This window comes from Strongylocentrotus purpuratus, unplaced genomic scaffold (assembly GCF_000002235.5).
Source record: "Strongylocentrotus purpuratus isolate Spur 01 unplaced genomic scaffold, Spur_5.0 spur5_scaffold_20, whole genome shotgun sequence".
NCBI classification, from domain to species: domain Eukaryota; kingdom Metazoa; phylum Echinodermata; class Echinoidea; order Camarodonta; family Strongylocentrotidae; genus Strongylocentrotus; species Strongylocentrotus purpuratus.
The window spans coordinates 50,618,729-50,629,798 of NW_022145606.1; the positions used below are offsets into that span (position 1 = coordinate 50,618,729).

At 34.3% G+C, this 11,070-nt stretch overlaps 1 long non-coding RNA gene across 1 annotated transcript; it reads left to right on the forward strand.

Moving 5' to 3' along the window:
• The first annotated feature begins 6,694 nt into the window (after positions 1-6,694).
• LOC115927155 lies at positions 6,695-10,854 on the forward strand. The gene is made up of 3 exons (XR_004065456.1): positions 6,695-6,721; positions 9,438-9,475; positions 10,409-10,854. It is a non-coding gene; the product is annotated as an uncharacterized LOC115927155 (long non-coding RNA).
• Positions 10,855-11,070: the final 216 nt, after the last annotated feature.

Sequence of the window (11,070 nt, forward strand, 5' to 3'; positions counted from 1 at the left end):
TTTCGATGTATAAAAATACTCATAATGGATAACCTGATTTTTAGATAGTGAACTTTTACTTCCCAATTCGTCGCTGTTTTCACGAAGTGACGGTAGTGAACAAAAATTGCATTCACTTTGCGTTACGATTTTCCTCACTACCGTCACTTCGTGAAATAGGGACGAATTGCGCAATCAACACGACTTGAAACAATTTTCATGGATATTTTAGTTCTACAAAGATGAGGGGCATGATATCAATAATATTGTAAAAAAAAAACAATATTGTAACTTTTATTTTTTTTGCCAATCAAATATGGGCAAATCAAGTTTTCATTTTCTTAAGTTGTTTTGAAAGTTATGAAAGAATATAGTTATTTATTTGTATATTCAAATTTGTTTTCCCTTTGAATATAACCACGATAATGTTCCTTTTCTTTTCTTTTTTTATGAAAGTTCTCTTAATCTGTTTCAAGTTTCAAGGTTAATTAAGGAAAAAAACAACTGTAATGATTCGTTAAGGATATATATACAATTAAATTCTAAACAACATGTATATATGGTTTCTAAAGCAAACCGTTCCTAGTAGGTTAAAATTTAGAAGGAAAGGAATTCTATCTATCCATCAGCTTTTCCATCATTGTGCTATAATACATTGACTATCCGATACCAAAGTTTTTTTTGAAAACCTGGTTAGTGAACTAACAGGAATATTGTCAAATAAATGGTTCTGCCGTAATACGTAGAAGCATTCTCAAAGAATATTAAAACCTATCTGTTCAATTAGGACTACAATCAACTGTAATCTTCCCTTTGTTATGCCCTATCCTTAATCATGTTGTACCTTTGAGTTAGCGCGTTTATGTGGTTTCATCATTTGCACTATAGTGCGTCTATAATGTAAGTGATAGGCCTATGAATGAATTTTTTATTTGATCATTTATTACTGTATCTTTCTTTTTTTCAGCCATCGCCATATCAGACTTTTTTCGTACACATTACTTCGGTATGTATCTTCAATTTGTATAGTATTTCTTTTTAGACAATGTTTACGTACGATTCAGAATGGGAATACTTTTCAGAACCCTTGAATGTTGGATGTAAACATGCTACCTAAGGCCCTCTGACAACTGTTTTGTTGTATTCCAGTATTCCTTTTAAATTCTGAGTGAGGCTATGAATTTGAAAATCTGTGAAATCAGTTGAAAATAACACAAATTATAGTTCGTGAGTAATATTGTATTCTCCCACAGTCGAAGCAAGGATTAATATCTTTAAAGAATCGGTTAACTATTATTTTGACATGTATATTTACCTGTCATGTATGTATATAAACACTGTGAAATCAGGCTCACAATCAGCCCGGCAAAATAGACCACTTTTCAGGGAGCCCATGTGCATTATTAAAACAAACAACTAATGACATATAATTGACAAAACAAATGCAAATTATCGAGAAAACTATGAGACTTACCATTTGAAACCAGCCCCCCCCCCCCCAGTGAACAAAAAATAGATAGAGCTGATTAAGTTAACAAAGACGTGAGCAAGGTTGTCTATTCATCGGTTAATATCACAATGTAATGGATTGAAATGTCTAAAACTACTCTTATACTTAAAAAGGTCACATTATTTTTTATTCAAGATAAACGTTTACAGTCATAATTGCGAAGAGAATATTTACTTGTCTTAGTAGAAAATTTAGAACAAATTGGTAATGAGAGGCATCCATGCAACATCAAAAAAAAAAAAAAAATAGTAATATACCTACGTTCAACTCGTAATAAATTGCAAAGTGCTCGATTTTGTGGAACACACATCACATGAACTACATTTTTTATGCATTAACCACACAACAGAACCGTAATCAAGATGAGGTTGGAAAAGTGAAGGCCTTATATTATAAACTCTTGCAGCGAAAATTAATTCACATTTCTTAGGATTCGACAAGAATTCATTGCGCGTCATCCGCTTAGAAATCCGTTTTAAATCTCCATAGAGACGTAAACATACTCAATTGTATTAAAATCAGTATTACAGTGGAATGGTACTAAACTGTATAGCATTTGAGATATCATTTATAAAAAAATGATAAATAGTAAATAGCAAGGGACCCATTGTACTTCTCCTGCAAGTGACTGTAATCTAACAAACTATTACCGTTGACTGAAAAAATATGATATCCTCAGACGGAGTTAGATACACATGAAAAAAGCGTAAAGTTGAATCATCAAAACCAACATGAACAAATTAGTTTCTTTAGAATAATAGAATGAGAGACCACATCGAACATAACCATCAACCTTATTTGAGGTCTATACTTTATTTATGTATTAATAATGTGTTGTTAATGTTTCTTCATCCCCTTCTCCAGATCATCATGCCACGAGTCATGCCAGCGGCATTGAGATGTCTGTGTAATACGCAGAAGGGGCACCGATGTAAAAGGAAAACAAGGCATCCGACACGGATTTGCCACCAACATCGAAGAAACTTTGCCGACGATGCCGAGTGAGTTTTAGAACAGTTTTTATCTATCTTTTTTTAAAGTACAGTAGTGAAAGTTTTAATCAAAGGATTGGAAATGTTTATAACCATTTGAATAGACCAAGAGCATCATTAGGTTGGGAAAGGTGGACATAATTATACCCCCCAATTGTTCTCAAAAGCGTTTTCGAGAGACATCTTCTTATTGTTTGTCCCATCCTTTTGTTTTAATCAGAACACTGATTTTCTTATTGTTTTTACTAAACACGCATAACTATAGATTTTGCAAGCATTGAAATGCCCTTTAAACATGAAAAAACAATTATCCCGTTCTGTTGAAGGTCCCGCCAAAATGTGAGACTCTGCTGACTTTCTTGAGCAGATCAGGTATCATATTTTTAAAGGAAGAAAACCGATGATAGGAGTGCAGCTCTACATTTGTTTTGTAATGGGAATACTACACTGTCGCTCATCTAGTTGGAATATTTGTTTAACCTCAATTTATGGAATTATTTTGACAATGATTTATTCCTAATAGATCTAAATAATAGTACACATTCTCAGATTTTATTGACTAATAATTTGCCAGTGTTTATTTTGCGTGAATGCTAAAGCATGTGTATGCTACTATGCTTATCAACTAGGGGACCTACGCCCTTAAGTCATAAATGACAGTAATGAGGATTAATGCCCCACAAAAGGGCACTAATATGGCACATCGACACGGATTTGATCCTGGGGCCTCACAGTTACGATGCCATTGCTTTACCACTGAACCACGACTGTACGCAGCGGGGGCTAGGGTAGGGGGCAGTTCCCACAAATAAAAAAACCCAAAGAAAAATGCAATCAATTTTCAATAATTATTGAATTTTACCCCGGTCCCCAACATAAAACATTTCTCTGTACGACCATGCATGCATTATGGCTCAAGACATGGGCACACAGAAGATTTTTTCTGTTGGGGACCGGGGGTAAATTGAATGCCGAGAGGATTCTATTCCTTGAACTCTTACTTTTATTTCTCATTATATTTCAAAGCATTTATCTTGTGTTAATCACACCCAGGCGCGTACACAGGAGGAGGGGGGGGGGGGGGGGGGTTAAACCCCCCCTTTGGTATTTGTATGCGTGTAACCCCCCCCCCCCCCCCCCCCCCCATCACATCACCCCCCTAAACACCCCCCCCCCCCCCCCCTTTGGATTATTATTATTATTATTTTTTTTTAAAATTTTTATTATTAAAAAAAAAAAAAAAAAAATATATATATTCCCATGGCTGACCTAAAAAAGTGACCTTACCCCCCCCCCCAACGGAGCCAAATGTCAAATTTTTTAAATTTCGAGACCAAAAAAAAAAAAAATTGTCCTCTTAATATAATAGGATAACATGAAGCTTTTCAAATTAAATCAATGACATCATTCGTTATCAGTTTAAAATATATTGATATGTTCATTAGTATTTAGCAAATGCTATTTTAATTCAAATCAACGGAAATTTATTACCTAACAAGGAATTCAATCTTGTAATATTTGCATATCCACACTTGAGATACCCAAAGTTTTATATTATAGAACTTTTGGTATCTCAAGTGCATGTGAGTCTATATGTTGAGCCAAGATTGTCTTTTTACTTTGCTTATAAAAAATTATGAGCTTCAGAAACAACTTTATGAGGCTATTCAAAAAATGTACAAAAAGTAAAGATTATATTTCACTTGATTTAAGAACAGATTACCATAATGTAATACGATATTACAAATATATGCAACAGTATTTTTTGTTTAAAAAGTCCACATTTATTACAAGGATACCAATAAATTGTATTCATGCATCATGATTTATTCTGTGTTTTATTTTGTTATGATATTATGGATTTATATTCATGATTGTCATTGCATTTTGCTGTTACCAAACGAGGCATCATGGAAGACCACACTACAAATTCGTTGTGTAACCACTTTATTGCGTGGTTCAGTGTTAAGTTGTGTAAAATAACACTACTTCACATAACGAATTTGCAGTGTAAAGTTGTGTATTTTTTTATACACAACTTAAGACAACCCCTGGGTAAAGAGTGAACCACCCAATGTTGTGTAAAGTCGTTACATAACAAATTTGCAGTGTACCATGTTTAAGTAAAAAATAATTAGATAGATTATTTATTTTAGTCAATTACTAAATTATACGTTATATATATTCAGCTCAACTTTTAAAGAAAAAACGTTTTGTTGTTCATTTTGATATGTTTACAAAATAATTACGTCACTGAGTATATAAAGGCCTCCATTGATCTCTTGCTAATTATGTTTTCTCTCAGAGCGACTTGATAAATGATGATGACATATACGAATTATAATGTTTGATTTATTCTCTAAACAGAATGGAAGCTTTCATCGATCGCCGACCTCGTCGCTGTTTGGCATTGACGCTGAAAGCCGCTCAATGCAAACGCAATGGCATATTCGTTTTCGGCTACGCATTGCATGATTATTGCATGCAACATTGTAAGTATAATCATTAATCTAAAATGGTGGACAATCATCGATTTGATGACAGTTGCATGTGTTTATCGTGGGGTTTTTTTGGGGGGGGGGGGGGGGAGTGCGGGATGAACGCAAATCAGTTTTCTTCAAATAACCTGGATGGTAACCTGGCATTATGTAATACAGAATTAGACACCAAACTAGAAAATGCACTGGGTATTTTGAATATCCTTAATTTACGTTATATAATTTTTGTATTAATTATTCAATAACAACAAAAGTAATAAGCGCACTGAATGCGGAGTGATTGATTGATTGATTTTTATTCGACAAGCTTCCAACATACAACAATATACAATAATAACAGATCAAAAATAAGTCAGCTTGAACAGGATAACCCACGAAAGCTCGAGAGCTTATTTCCAGTGGGGTCCCTTACAGACATGTATACAATTAATAAATTAAAATAGTAATATTTACAGACAGATAAGAAAATTAAAAGAACTACTTATCAAAGATAATAATAACAACATTAAACTGATGATAGAAATGATATTAAGTACAAGAAGAAAAAGAAGAAGGAGAAGAAGAAAAAGAGGAGAAGGAAGAAGAGGAAAATAATGATGAATTTGTAGAATTTCTATAACGTACGAAAACATAAGTATATACAACATGAAAAAGTATGAACCGACAGAAGAATAACAATTTCAATCATATAACATGTCATTCACTTCTCTTCTCTGACTGTCAAGTATTAGGTATTCCTTTAATTTCCTCTTAAAATGATCATAGTTTCCTATTTCTTTTACACCATTGGGAAGGGAATTCCAATGTTTTATGGCATTGTAATAAAACGAATTTCCAATACTACCTACTCTTTCTGGTAAGTTAAAGTTGAATCGTCTATTTCTTGTATTATAATCATGTACGTCAGTAACAAGATCGAAGTTGGATCGAATATAATGATTCGACCTAGTATGATATATTTTATGCACGTGATGCAATGCGAGTTGTTTTGATCTTTGGTCGACTTCAAGAAAACCAGCTTTAGAAAGTTCGCTATAGCCAACATGAGTTCTTGGACCAGAACAGTTGATAAATCTCACCATTTTGTTCTGTATAATCTTCAACTTCTTTTGATCTGACTTGTTTATGTTACTGTACCATGCAGGGTTAGCATAGTCAAATAAACATTGAATAAGAGCAAAACAGAGTGTACGTCTTGCTTTTAAATCCATACAACTTTGATATCTGTACAAAAATTTCAGACGAGAATTTGCTTTTTTTACAACTGATTCTACTAAAGATGAAAATGAAATTGCGCTAGCCAACTCAATGCCTAAATACTTCACAGACTCTTTTCTCTTGATTGCTTGATTATTGTGTCTCACTTTGAATTCAAATGACTTTTTAGAACTACTTTTAGAACAAAATAAAATGCTTTCTGTTTTTCCCAAGTGTAAAGAAAGCTTATTATCAGTCATCCAATCGACACACGTAGACAGCTGTTCACTGAGCTTTTCCTCAGTATATTTAGGATCAGGATTTGAATAGTGCACCAACACATGAAAGTGATTATGCATGTGTCCATCTTTCATGGGTTTTCCTTTGATTTATTCCAATTTTTAAAAAATTCTTGAATTATTACGTAACTTTTTACATTGTCAGAGGGTGTCAAAAGTCAATTACAAGCTCTATTTTGTTTTGGGATATCGATCTGAGCATGCGCATAATTGCTGACCCAGCAAACTGTGTCTGCTGTGCTTGCGGTGAGTTAATGAAATACTAGTGCTTGGAAGATGAGATTATGATGATGTCTATTGTAATTTGCTATGAATTTTGTTGTAATAGTATGTATTAAAATGATAATGTTAACAGTGATTGTCTCGATTGGTCTAAATATTACAGAGCGAATGAAATGAACTTGGTGCAATGACGATAGATCTAGGCCCTAAGCCCCATACGTTCAACTTTTTGTTAGGCCTGTTCCCCAGTCCAGCAAAGCATTAGAGAGTCGATGCTAATGCGTATTGACCTCTAGCACTGCATGCTTGCTGTGAGACAGGTATTATTATACCCATACACAAATATACACACCACACAAAATCGCATAGACTGTACACAATCATGTCGATGCAGCTGTAAGCAAAGTTTGACACTAGACTTACAATTTGAATTTTTAAAATATTCTTTTTAACATCAGTAAGTCTAGACCTAAGTTTAAAAAAAATGTATTTTACTGCTATTTAGATGTCATCAATTGTCACTAAAGTACCGATTTTGAGTGAAATCAGTTGAGTTTTGTACAGTGGTGTTTGAAATGTTGAGAATCAATTGCAAAAGCACAGCTTTTACTACACAGCCAGGATAATGATCGATGCTCCTATATGTGTGGTATAAATTAAGTATTACTTTTTAGCTCATTTGTCATGATAATTTATGTAGGCCCCCTATAGCCTTTTTATAGGTCTATATCTATTTGGGCGTATGAAACTGGAAAGCAAAGACTATACTTAAATGACTACATCCTCGGCTATTAATGATAATTAAAAAAGACGTTGACTGTTCATTAGGAGCAAGCTGTGACCTAATTAGCTGAAAAAACTAAATACCCACGCATAGGTGCATTACTACTATCCTGGCTGTGTAGTAAAACTAAAAGCTGTGCTTTTGATTCTCAACATTTGATTTAAAAAAACCACTGTACAAAACTCAACTGATTTCACTCAAAATCGGTACTTTAGCAGGGCTGTCAACTTTGGGGAACTGATTCGAGGGAGGTCGTATGCACATTTTTGTTTTGCTGAACGGTAGTGGCGTACGCAAGATTTTTCAAGGGGGTGCTAATTTAAAATTCCGAAAAATCGCGCCGAAAATTTCGCAACGACTCGCCCAGCCGCTGAATAAGCGGGGGAGGGGGGGGGGGGGGGGGGGGGGGGGTAAGAGCACATTTTTTTTTGTTCCGGCTTTGGCGGGAGGTTTTTTCATAAACCGGGAGATTCTACATCGAAGCGGGAGAGCGGGAGGAAAGGTGTGCTGGCGGGAGTCTCCCGCTACGAGCTATTGGGACGGCGGGAGAATGAGCGTGGTGGCGTGAGACTCCCTCCAAATGCGGGAGGGTTGACAGCCCTGACTTTAGTGACAATTGATGACATCTAAATAGCAGTAAAATACATTTTTTTAAACTTACTGATGTTAAAAAGAATAATTTAAAAATTCCATTGTAAGTCTAGTGTCAAATTTGCCGATCAGCCCAATCGGTCCTATTGTGTGGTGTGTATATTTGTGTATAATACCTGCCTCACAGCATTCTGAACTCAATCAATGTAAAGTAGACCGAAAATTAAAGAGAGGAGCCGACCTTACCCAAATAAGAGGCTAATGAACAAAAAAAGAAAACAAATTATAGTCTAAATATACATGTACGTGGACAGAAATTATTGTCTGGTATGGGGATCGATCCGGAAGTGTGTAATAAAACTGATCCCCATACACAAAGGGTAACCTTGCCACACTTTTTGCCAGAATCCGGTGACAAGTTTGCTTTATGTTTTTCTAGACTTAGATAAAGCTTGATTTAGAAAAAAAATGTTGATGGGAAAGAAAGTAGATTTTATTTATTTTCAAATACTGTTCTATAAAATTACATTCAAAATATTTGTAAAACATCAAAATATAAGGACTTAATTTCAGGTAACCTACAAGTATGTAATTCTATTGAAGCTACTGCGCACGATGATATCGGCAATCACACAGAAACTGCATTGTGTAACCTCCCCTCACTAACCAGTACAATCAGACTTCAGTCTCTGTGTAGAGGCAGTCAGTGGAGCCTGACATAGTCTCTTTGGCACAATCATCGATATCAGAAACTAATTGAAGCTTACGGAACAACTGATAAATGTTTATTAAGAAAATTATAAATATTTACATTTACATTTTGCAAATTTTATGAAAAATGTTGGTTTTATTTAATACCGTCCTTCCTTGCATGTGCATGATTTCTAGCGGTACAATGCTCTTTGATTCTTATTATAGTGGTACAATGCTCTTGATTCTTGTTATAGTATGGTACACAACATCATTGACTCAGAGAACAATGGAATAATAATTACAATAAACACCTTGAAAATTTATTTGTTATCTAATCAAATGCTAGCTACTTTGTACTGTATATGATCGGTCCATTTTATTTTTACTTTCTGTTTAATGTCTGAATTAATTTTTTTTTGTTGTCAATTAAAATTTATCAAATTGAATTGAAGTTTTCCTTCGCATTATGATAATTATGTTATATTGCGATCTTACAAAATTTCAAAATTTCAAATGAGGGGGGGGGGGGCACCTTGGGCAACATACAATTTTGGGGTTCATGCCCAGATGCCTTAGCTACATATGCTACTGATTGCACACTAACTTTTCATAAATATGTTTGATATAGATTCAAATATCACGTGTTACTTATATCTCTTTTTATTTATACAGATCTCATACAACAGGCTGCCATATGATCCGGTGGTCACGTGAGTACATCTCTCCATCACCCTTCAACTAAAACAATCAGCTTGTCATTTTATTGTAAAAGGGATAATAGTCTGAAGATGATTGAATCTAATTTATTGATAGCTTCAGGAACATGAGAGAAGACTGAATTGGGGTAGAAGTGAAAAAAGATTTACGAGCTCTCTCATTCTTTTAATTCCAATGTGGAACAATTTCTCTTAAAATAGCCCAATATCCTTGATTTTACAAGGCTTGATTAACAAATGTTAACTCAAAATCATTGTAATGCAGCTTTTAGACAGGGTCAGGGATTCTGTTAAAGGTAAAGACCAGTATTGGAAATCCCCCAATTTCAAAAAATGAAATGGAAGCTCTTTATTAACAATCATGTGAAAGAATATGTTTTGACTAATACATGATGATAAAAAAATTGCCGGGAAACCGCCTACTAATTGATATATTTGGTAAATTAGTTTATCTATTGGACTGTGAGAGATAAACGCACGTGTCGCGCACGTGTGCGTAGTCCCATATACATCTTTCTGTGTACAGTGCTTGTAACTTTACGAAGACTGGGCCAAATTTCTTATCAGTTTGATGATTCCAGAACCTTGCAGTACACATATATGCTAGATGATCAACCTTTTCTGATCGATTCCACAACGTTTCTTTCACAATGCAATCGCATGACCATAACTAGTCTGTATCTTTAATGTAGATATTGAGAGAATGTGGGTGTTTTGGGGTCAAAGCTTGTATAATATTCTATAAAAACTACATGTACATGTAATAGAAAGGTTGTGATTCATGAAATTACATTTAATACTCATATAATCTACCTACTGGTATAACTTTACTATGACTTTTTTCTGTTTATATAGTCAACACAAATGTACAGTATGTCAAAAGTATTAAATTAAAATTTGATTCCAATTATGTCTTATCTTTCACAGCGTCTGAATCGTGAGCTTTTCCAGTCTTTCCTCTCGTCATCTCCAGTCTTCTTCCTCGCCACTACACCTTCATCTACACACATCTTCGCCATCTACACAGACATCTACATATCCAGTCATCATAGTCGCCATCACCAACATCACCATCAACATAGAACTACTTCATCTCAGCATTCATCATTTTCATGTAAGCTTACGTTTCATTCTATTTGATAATGTTGTTTATTCATGGTGTTTCCCACAGATTTTTTTAGTTCTTTTACACTATGACCTCTTGGCCGTAGCCTCCGGACCGTGCTCTAGCCTCCTTCATATTCACTGTTATGATTTTTTTTGTATAACTTGGCATGGGTCAAGTGTCTTCTTAGGGGCCAGTATTCCATATACATGCATATTTATATATATGCATCTCTGATACTACATGGTGCACGTTTATGTACAGTGTATCTCTTTTTATTGAAGAGAGAACTTTTTCATATTTAGCAAAGTGTACATTAGGTTAAAAAAAAAATATTTTCCAATATCCTATAGTTCACTTTTTGCTTGTTATACTTCATTAATCATTATATATATACACTCACACATTTTTTTTCTCTTGCAATGTTAACTGTTCCCATCATTTGTTTAACAGTATATATTGTATGTATATATCATTATTTCAC